Source organism: Triticum aestivum, chromosome 7A (assembly GCF_018294505.1).
Source record: "Triticum aestivum cultivar Chinese Spring chromosome 7A, IWGSC CS RefSeq v2.1, whole genome shotgun sequence".
Classification (NCBI taxonomy): domain Eukaryota; kingdom Viridiplantae; phylum Streptophyta; class Magnoliopsida; order Poales; family Poaceae; genus Triticum; species Triticum aestivum.
This window is the reverse complement of record NC_057812.1, coordinates 519,372,652-519,383,829: the sequence shown is the minus strand read 5'-3', so window position 1 is coordinate 519,383,829 and position 11,178 is coordinate 519,372,652.

Sequence of the window (11,178 nt, the reverse complement as noted above, 5' to 3'; positions counted from 1 at the left end):
GGAGGGGTGGTTGAACAGGACCCCATGGTGTGGAGGGCTGGATGAATAGTAGATGGTGGAGGGGTGGTTGAACAGTAGCCGGTGGAGTAGCGCGCGGTGGAGGCTGGATGAACAGGAGCCTGTGGAGGCTAGATGAACAGGAGCCCGTGGAGGCTGGAGGATGTCGACGGTGGAGATGAACAGTATCCCGTGGAGTCCCGTTTTGCGGTACGCCACACCCCTCCTGATGAACAGGACCCCCGTTTCGACCTAGCGCTCCAACACAAGTCCGTTTCCTCCGTTTTGCGGTATGCCACACCCCTCCCGATCAACAGGACCCCCGTTTCAACCGTAGGAGGTCCGTTTCCTCCGTTTTGCAGTACACCAGACCCCTCCCGATGAACAGGATCCCGTTTCGAACATGGCCGATCGAACACAAGGCCGTTTCCTCCATTTTGCGATACGCCAGGCCTCGTTTCCATCGCCTGTTCCGTCCAAGCCCTCCTGATGAACACGACCACACATTCCGTTCCGACCCAGCCGGTTGGCTCCCACGCATTCCGTTGCCTCCCCATGAACACGACACATTCCGTTGCCTCCCCATGAACACGATGACGGCGCTATTTCTCCATTCCGACCCAGCCATGTACACGATCCCTGGCCATACGTATGCGTGAGTAGGCGTTCGAGACCCCGCCCATATGTACACATACGTGGCCGTATTTTCTTTCTTGCATCCTGGCCGCTGTACGTACGTGTACATGCTACGTGTGCGCCTCTACTACGACACGTGCGCGCCTCTACTACGACACGTGCGCGCCTCTACATCGACCAGTATGTACGTACACGTTCACGACCAGAATAACAACGCTACGTACGCTTCGACCAGGTGGGGCCCGACTGTCAGGCACTTCCTTGCCTGCGAAGATGTAGCTGGTGGGTCCCAGCAGTCAGGGGGCGAATCATTTTTTTTTGCCCAGACGCACTTCCTTGCGTGCAAAGATGTAGCTGGTGGGTCCCAGCAGTCAGGAGGAAACGTTTTTTTCGCGAAATACAGTGGCCCGTCCGGTGGGTCCCAGCTGTCAGGTGGAGGAATCATTATTTTTCGTGTAATAAGGAGGTACTTCCTTGCTGCCGCCGTGGACCCAGCTGTCAGCCTCTCCATGTACAGTCCATGTCCGATGGAAGTCGTTCCTTGACCACGTTGACCACGCCGCGCCGAGAGCACCAGGGTTGTGCACATCGGCGAGGCCTAGGAAGGGGACAACACGGAGGCAGGGAATACTTGGCAGTTGTTTCCCACGCGGAGGGGAGTACGACTGTACGAGGGTGTACTGGTTCCTCTGCCGTCACCAGAGAATAACAGCAGGTGTGGGTGAGTAGAGGGATGGCTAGGCCAGCGATGGGAGTATGGTTGGGCGGTGAGGCCTGCACGGCAGCACAGCCGGTCGCGAGGAGGAGGGAGCAGGCAGTCCCACCGGCGCTTTTTTGAGCGGCTGGAGCAGGAAGAGCAGAGATTGAAGAAGCACGACGGCCGTTGGATGGACATCCAACAATCAGTGCTTGTGTGTCAACCTTTTTTTAGGAAAGCCTCAAATCTATGGAAAACAACATACAGCCCATCTGCCATTATTTCTAATAATTTACAGCCCATTTGCTAATTCCTAAGGTGTTTTTTGGATCCCATATTCTTTTTGTTAGCATTACAGCCCATATTGTGGCAACGGTTAAAAAATTATACGAAATTTTGCATATTTCGGTGCGGTCCGAACTGTTTTTAATCCCAAAATTTTGACTCACATTCAAACTGATTTTAAAAATAAATGTATATCAATATAAAATCTAACAAATTCTCCACGCATAAAAATTAATGTAATTTAAAATCTTGAAATGAAAAAAATATATTTGAAACTAATTGCCGGTTTGATGTGTTTTAAAAATGTACAACCCATTTCTCATTACTGATGGGCCATTTTCTCGGCCAGCCGAATGAAAGCTCTCCTCGTCTTGAAAGATTTGCAGCCCAATAGGCCTGACAAAGCGACTTACTTGGCAAATCACAAAAAAACTGGGTTGTAGCCGTGGACCCAGCTGTCAGCCTCTCCACGTACAGTACTCTTCCGATGGAAGTCGTTCCTTGACCATGTTGACCACGCCGTCCGGAGAGCACCAGGGCGGTGGACGACGGCGAGGCCTAGGAAGGGGACGACGCGGCAGTGGAAGCCCGCATGGAGAGGACTACGAGGGTTCACTGCTTCGGCTGCGGTGTGAGGCTGTCATCGCCGCAGGGCCTGGCCAGCGGTGGGAATAGTAGGGGTGGTGAGGCCTCTGCGGCAGCACAGCCGACCACGAGAGGCAGGAGCATGCGGCACGACCGACGCTGCTTTGGGCGGCTGGAGCAAGAAGACCAGAGGTTGAAGAAGCACTACGCCCGTTGGATGGACATCGTACAGTCACTGGAGCTAGAATCGTTCATATTGACTAAGTTGACAAAGCCCTTCATCCCCCTCAACTTAGTAGGCCCACAAGTCAGCCTCCCAGCAAGGTGGGTCCCAGCTAGCCGGGGGACTATTCATTTTTTTGTGCGTAATAAGCAGGCACTTCCAGTGGGTCCGAGCTGACAGCGGGGGGAACGTTTTTTCGCGAAATACGGTGGCCCGTCCGGTGGGTCCCAGCAGGGGGAAACGATTTTTTCGCAAAATACTGGAGGCCCGTCCGGTGGATCCTTGCTGTCAGGTGGAGGAATCATTATTTTCCGCATAATAAGGAGGACTTCCTTGCTGCCGCTGTGGACCCAGCTGTCAGCCTCTCCACGTACAGTCCATGTCCGATGGAAGTCGTTCCTTGACCACGTTGACCACGCCGCGTCGAGAGCACCAGGGCGATGGACGACGGCGAGGCCTAGGTAGGGGACGACGCGGAGCCGGTGAAGACGGGGCAGTGGATGCCCACGCGGAGAGGAGTATGAGGGTTCACTCGTTCGGCTGCGGTGTGAGGCTGCCGTCGCTGTAGGGCCTGGCCAGCGGTGGGAATAGTAGGGGGCAGTGAGGCCTCTGCGGCAGCACAGCCGGCCACGGGAGGCAGGAGCAGGCGGCACGACCGGCGCTGCTTTGGGCGGCTGGAGCAAGAAGACCAGAGGTTGAAGAAGCACTACAGCCGTTGGATGGACATCATACGGTCACTGCAGCTAGAATCGTTTATATTGACTAAGTTGACAAAGCCCTTGGTACATCAACTTAGTAGGCCCACAGGTCAGCTTCTGAAACGGTGCGCCCCAGATGTCAGAGGGGGGAATCATTTTTTTGGGCGGGTGAAGCTAGAATATCCGAGATTGAAGAAGAAGCACGGCATCCGTTGGATGGACATCCAACCGCCACTGCTGCTCGAACCGTGTGTTGACTATAAGTTGACAAAGCCTTGCATACTCGTCAACTCTGTTTTTTAGGGGACACGTCAACTTAGTAAGGCTAGAAGTGTGTGCTAGAGAACTTATAGCCCATTTGAGATTTGTAAGAATGTGTAGCCCATTTTTGAATTCTAATGGAATTTACTACAGCCCATTTACAGTTTGTTAAAAGTACAACCCATTTCAACCAACCGTTCAAAATAGAATTCAATGAAATCTCCCACATTTTGATGTGATCTGAAATATTTTTATCGCGAAATTTCTAGTCAGATTAAATACAATTTCAATATAAATTTATATTACGTAAAAATCCAACAAAACATTGCGCTCGCAACAATTAATGAAATTAAAATTTTCAATATCCAAAAATAATATTTTATAAAGTAATCACGTGTTTGGTGCATTTTTTTATAGTTACTGCCCAGTTTTTATAATTACATCCCATTTATTATTTCTTAAAGCCCATTTTCTTGTTAAGCCTAATGCATCCCTCCTAGGAAAGATTTGCAGCCCAGCGGGGCGGAGAATAACAACTTGACCTTGCCTGGGTATTCCTAAAAAAAGTATAGTTGGGCTAGCCATTTTCAGCTTGAAAAAAATTAATATCTGGGTTGGATATCTGGCCTGGGCTAGACGAGCCACAGCCCGCCCAGTTAATACCTGCAGCAATGTTTTCGTTGTTGTTCAGAGGAGAAAAATTAATATCTGGGCTAAACATCAAAAAACTCTGTAGTGCTCACACCTCAAAAACACAAATACTGCTCGAGCTGCTTGGTCCCAGCTATCGGCCGCTTCTTGTGCAATTCTCTCATTTATTGACTACTACATAGGTTGACAATGGTGTGGGACCGTGATGTCAGGAAACCAGGGGGGAGCAAAATAAATTACTCCAGCGAGCGCTTCCACCTCTGCCTTGTTGTCTCCCGTGGAAACCCCTTTCCTCCCTTTTTTTGCTCGGGCAAGGACCAATGCATGCAGCACGTCCATGCGGTTATTAGGCAAGAAATAAAACCGCTTTGCATGCTATGAATTATGATGGCCTGCATGGGTAGCTAATAAGGCATCTTCTTAACTGCTATGATTAAATGTTGTGTTTAGAAGAGATAAATATTCTTCTTTTCCACCAATTTGCTTGCACTTAGGTCGTGATGCACCTTCTAATGCGACTTATTCACCTAGACGGAGGAAGTATAGTTTTATACATACATACATACATACATATATATATAATAAGGAGGCACTTGCGTACGTGAGGCTATGGACCTGGCGGGTCCCCATTGTCATCCTCTCCAAGTGAAGTCATCTCCTCGACCGCGCGCGCTTTCCGCCCGAAACAGTCAGCGCCGCCCGCCCCGCTTCCCGGTGCAGGCGATTGCTCTGCCTTCAAACGACACAAGTGCCATCCGTCCGTCCATCTGCCGCCCACATTAATGATACACGGTTGCCGAGGTGGCTACTCCGGCGCCACACGTCCGTCCCTCCACCTGCCCACCATTGCTATATAAACTGCTGCGCCGGCCATAGCTGCAGTCATCCGCATCCGTTCCCTTTCTCCTGTCCACACCACTATTGCCCACCATGGCTTCCTCGTGCTCTAGTGCTCTTCGGGACGGGCGGCCGATAGACCACAAGAAGATGGCAGCCATTGCTGCCGACCGGCGGGCCGGCAGGCAGCCGGAGGACGACGACGTCCCAATGGAGAACATGGTAGTCGACGATCCGACGCCAACCCCCTCCTCCGCGCCATCCTCGCCGGTGCATTGTACCATGACCATCGGTGAGGCCCGTGCCCAATATATGGACTGTGTGAGGCAGATGCGTCAGGAGCAGTTTCGGGAGGCGCAGGCCGACGCCGCCTACAACCACCATCTCCTCCAGGAGCACCTGCAGGCGGAGGAGCAGATCACCGTGGAGCGGGCGGAGCGGGAGGCGCTGCTCGACTCGTACTGCTCCGCCCGCAAGGGCCGCCTCAAGCGCTGGCGGTACCGCATGCAGGTGGCGGAGGCTGCGGCCGCCTACAAAGAGGCTTGCAAAGAGGGCGATGAAGCGTGCGAGGCGCTGTTTGGCGAGACCGAGGACGAGGCAGAGGACAATGTCGGCTCCGACGAGTCCCCGCTCCGCTGGCATCGACGAGGCCCTGCTCCGCCGAGGCCCCGTAGCACTAACAACGAGGCAGAGGACACCGTCGGCTCCGCTGAGGCCCCGCCATGCCAACAACGAGGCAGAGGACATTGACGGCTCAGCCGAGGCCCCACCCTACCGGCAACGCGGGGGAGGATTTCCACCGCTCCACTGCAGCGCCGCCCACTAGCAACAAGACAGAGGACATCGTCGGCTCTGCCGAGGCCCGCCCCGCTGCCAACAAGGCCGCGCCACACAAAAAACAAGGAAGAGTAGAACACGGTAGGTCGCCGCCGCTCGGGTCCAAGTAAGGCCACCGCTGCTATCCTCCTGTTGAAGCCAAGCTAGGCGGGTTGACCATTGACGGCCGGTTAGCTTCTTGGCGGCAACATGGAGTCGGGGAGTTCTGCTGGAGAATAACGCTGCTTCTACTTAACTGCTGGTGCAGTTGGCTGACTGACACGTGGGCCCAACAGGCCACATGTCAGTTACGCAACTGCACCTGCAGTTAAGTCACTGAAGCTTCTGTTCGTCTCAGCGGGACACAGGTGGGTAGCTTCGGTTAATTAAGTATACCTCCAGTGCACCCCTTTTTAGTTGAAGAATGTATGAAATGTAATGAAATCTGGCATGTTTATATGAAATCCGACCGTGTATGATTGAATTTATTTCGATTAGTTCGAATTCCTGTATCACTGTCATTGGATGAACATGCAAAACAATACGTACTAGCATTATTCCCAGGGTGATCACCTCGTTTGCAGCAGTTTCACATGTACTCCCTCTGGTCCTTTCTAGTCGGCATACAAGTTTTGTCTGCAGTCAAAGTATCTCTACTTTGACCAATCTTATACAAAAAAGTATGCACTTTCACAACATGCAAAGTAAAAAGGAATAGAAGGAGTACAACGAGTTTGAGCAGCTTTTTAGCGTTTCTATACATTGCAATCAAACACACAAGCCTAGCAATTCATAGAGAACATTCAAAACAATCGATGATTATGCATCTCAGCGACTCACATGTCAGAGGCAATATTTACTTCACAATTAAAGAATAAATAAAAAATTGATCGACGCTGCTGACAGCAAAGGGCGTCCCATTCGAAAATATCAAATGCATGTCTTGCTAAAATCAATGAGCAAAATTTGACAAGGTTGTCCCATTCCAAAATGTCAAATGCCTACGATTGTGGAATGGAAAGGGTTTGCCATCAGTTCGGACATTAACATGGCACCTCGTGCTAAATAAACCAGCTGTTCTTTTGTGTAGTTCCACCAAAATCAACCAAATTCGCGCGTAGCTTGTATGATTTCGCCCTTATATGTTGCAACGCCTTGAACTTATCGGCACCTCCTTTCTTGTGGTGGAAATGAATGATTCGATGTATTCATGAACATTTTGTGCAGTTCCCATTGAAATCAAGCTGAGCACCCATGTTTGCACAAATACAAAAAAGTGATTAGTATAGAGCAAACTGTACTATGAATTGATAGTTTTAACAGGCACATACATGGTCCATGTAGAGCACACTTTTTGAAAAATGGAACTCACCAAAAAGAATCCTAGAACAACATTATACTCGTGCATCACAGAAAAAAATGGAGATTTTGTTAGTCCTTCTGAGCTGAAGTTAGTTTGGTCTTGTGGGGAGTAATGTAACCATCCTTCAACTGCTCCTTCTGATGATAAGATAGACAGGGCTTCTTCATCCTGGCATAATTGGAACTAGTCACTTCACGTACTCCATATTCTTCTTCAGAGGAAGATGATCCTGTTGTGCAAAGACAAGAGGACTACTAAATGCTAGCATCATTGTTTGCTCAAAAAAAAGGAAAGGAAATATTTAAAACATCACAGATGAAGCACTTCTCAAGGACAATACTACTTTTTCATGACAGTATCTAAACAGTAGCACAACACCAATAGAGATGACAAAGCTCAATCATATGGATGAAATCAGTGGGCGAGTACCAACCTTTGTCAGGAGGCTTATTGTGTAGATAATACAGATGAAGCAATTCTCCGGAACCATCTGTTGCTATCTACGATGGTGGCCATGCTTACTATATACTCCTCGATTAGTTTAATGGTTCCAACATCTTCTTGTGTAGTTCCACTAAAATATATGGTATCTTCAAAGAAGATCCCTGTTTGCACAAGTAGAGATAATTACATATAACATTAAGAGTGGCATCAATCAGTGGCAAAACAATTGCTCGTTCCAGCCATAGTAATAAATTAAGATGCAAAACTATATCATTACTTGTGTCATCACAGTTCTAGTGCTTCATTACAGCACCGGGAGTTGATTTTTGTTTTTCTTCCCCTTGTTCCTCCCCTTCATCACTTGGTTCAATAACAAACAAGCTTCGCCTTCAATGTAAGATTTGGCATGTCAATTAGGGAGCACAAGTATAGTATTATACTTAATTTTCTGATGAAAGTGGCAAAATACAGACCAGCAGTTGTGAAATATCCTTATCTTAGCTCAATGGGATATTACGGTGCACATACAGATTGGAAGTCTTGTCTCCATTTGTGCAGTTCACTAAAATCAAGCAACATTATCGTACAAGTAGCACAACATATGAATGCACACTGCAGAATCATGTGAAAGAAGGCTAGTACTAACCTCTCATGATGCGGAATTCAAACAACTCACAAGAAGAAGATCTGAACCAAATCCGCCTTAACGGATAGGAAGTAAGATCTCTTGTGTAGTTCCACTAAGATCAAGCAATCAAGCAACATTGTCGGTGTGACATTTTGGTTGAACTGCACAAAACACTCTTAAAACAAAAGTGTTTTGTGTAGTGCAACAAAAGGTCACAATGGCAATGAGGTGAAGCAGATAACCCTGTTTACACAGAGGTGCAAAGGAAACAATTAGTGGTCAATAACGATGGATGACACAAAAGCCAACAAAAAGAAGCATCTACCTTATCTAAATGGGAAAGAAAGCAAGACAGTAGTATTTCTCAAACGGTGGCATTGATTAATATTAACATAGAGATTATATTAACAATAAAATTTGTTGAACATGTAATTTGCTTTTAACTGTGGCATTGCATCAATTTTACAGCGGCATTATTAGAGGGTGTTTGTTTACAGGGTCATTTTGGTGTAGGGACTAAAAAAACTCCGTGTCAATCCCATCTAACCAAAGAGGAGGGACTTTTAGGGACTAAAAGTGGGCATTTGGGACTAAAGAAAGAAGACCCCGAGGGAGTCTTTTTGGGACTTTTTCCAACAGTTGCCCCTGCCACGCATCGCACCTTGTCTCTATTAGTTCATTACTAAGGGCAACATGGTCTTTTAGCATGTTATTTAATAACCTCTAGTCCATGTTTAGTCCTTGGAACCCAGCAGGTAGGGACTAGGGAGTTTTTAACCAATCAGGGCCTTATAGTAACAACAGCTAATGAGTTGCACAGGACAGTGGACGCACCATGTGCATCTACCGATGTACTGTGGTCATGCACAGTTTGTTGCAACAAAGAACAAACAACCAAGGAGCATATTTGTGTTGGTCCCAGTTTTGTTATCTTTAAACGCCTTTCCCTATGTGAGCGCAGCAAATCTAGTCCTGCTCAAACTCTACAGCCTTGTCCCTTCCTTTCCTTTTTGAACTAGTACTTTCGCCCCTTCCTTTCCCCTTTGAACCACGTCCTAGATTTATGTGATACAACTTTCCCCACTACTTTCCCCCATTCCTTTCATCTTTGAACCACGTCCTAGATTAATGCTATACAACTTTCCCCCTTCATTTCCTCTTTGAACCACATCCTAGATTCATGCTATATACAACTTTTCCCACTACTTTCCCCCACTCCTTTCCTCTTTGAACCACGTCCTAGATTCATGGTATACATGCAGCTAGAGCAATGCATGTGGAGTAAGTAAATTATACCTTAAGGTTCTTGGGGCATGGTTCGGTGGGCGACGGGACGGCGGCGAAGAAGAAGGGGTCGGAGGCCCTCCCGCGCCGCCGCTGGGTGGAAAGTGAACAGCTACGCCGGTAGTCCCTCGCCGACGGCAATAGCATTAAGCCTCCTACCCTTCCCGGCGGACGGATCCTACCGGCTCTTTAAGTAGCAGTGAGGGGAGAGAGAGGCCAACGAAGTCTTGTTTAGATCTGGAGAGGGCGAGAGAGTGTGAAGAGAGCAACTACAAGCGCTGAGGCTCCAGCAGGAGAGGGCGAGAGAGTGTGAAGAGAGCAACTACAAGCGCTGAGGCTCCATCGTGTATATATATACTGGAGAGAGAGTGTGAAGCGTGCAAACCCTAGAAAACATTTTGACCAGTCAAAGAATCCTCCTGGCACAAATTATGCTCAAGTGTAGTTATCGAACCCGAGACCTCAAGTTTGATGAGCGAACAGGCTAACCAGCTACACAACCCTCCCGTTATGTTCAACGAGAGGGAAATAACGTTTTATACATTCCTGCATTCGTGTGACAAGCATGCCGTGTTTTTTTGTGTGTGTGGGAGTCATTGGGATTTCAATCATAATCGTGTCATGTGGCTTTGGTGGTAAGACTATCCACAGTGGTGCAGAAATAATGCAGCCTTAGTCACCTTACCTCTCTCCATGTAGTACGTTGGGTCCCACCAGTTAGAGGGTGAAACAAACAAATTAATAAGAAAAATTAAAAGCGCCAGCGGTGTATCTTACCTCACACATCTCGCTACTGCTCGGGAACACTGTCCAATTGATCCCTTTGTTCGCTCACGTACTATTTTAAGTGAATCCTTATTATAACATGCACACAAACTTTGGCACTTGTATTCGACTTAAGTCAGTGTGTCACCGTATCTCGTATACTTACTACTCCCTCCGTCTAGGTGTAATAAGTCACGTTAGAAGGTGCAACGGGACCAAGGTGTGTGTGTGTGTGTGTGTGTGTTAGAGAGAGCGACAGATCGGCCTACTCCTACAGAGAGATGTTGTGTAGTGTACGATTTTAGCCGCGAGAGTCGGTGCATCCTCTCGTTTCCGGGCGTGTCCGGTAGGAACATGTGGACAACTGCCACGCCCGCTCCTGACCAGCCTGGCCCAACCAAAGCCCCTCCATCACCCGCGCGCGCTTCCCGCCTGAAACGGTCAGCGCCGCTCTAAAGAATCGGTGCCGCATTCATGCCCGGGCAGAGCGGACGCGACCTCTCACTGGCGCAAGAGTGATGGTTGCTTCGTCCGTCCAACTAACTGCTGGGTCTATGTGATTTGTCGGCTCATTGGCCTATGCAAAGAAGTAGAGAAATATCCACAGGGAGTGATGTGGGCAGCTAGAGCAGTGGTGCAAGCCGGCTGTAAAGGGAGTTGTACCTGAGGGACGTAGCTCAACCATGATGAGGGCGGCGGGAGGCGGCAACTGCCCACGTCATGGCAGTGAGCAAGGGACGAAGGCAACCTCATCGGCTTTGTGAGAAAGAACAGCGGGGATCCCTGATCGGGACGTGCCGACAGTGGGTTTTCGCCGTCGGTGACGGCCACTGCATCTACACTAAGCATCCACCCCTTCCCCAAGCGGACGTGATCCGCCAGGATGTTAGAGATGTGGCCACAGTCGTTTTGTGCGAGAGAGTGTGAAGAGAGCAACCCCAGCAAGCAACCGTGTAGGCTGGCCCGTCCTAACTATGTATAGCGGAGCGGTTTCCTTTTCTCTCCATA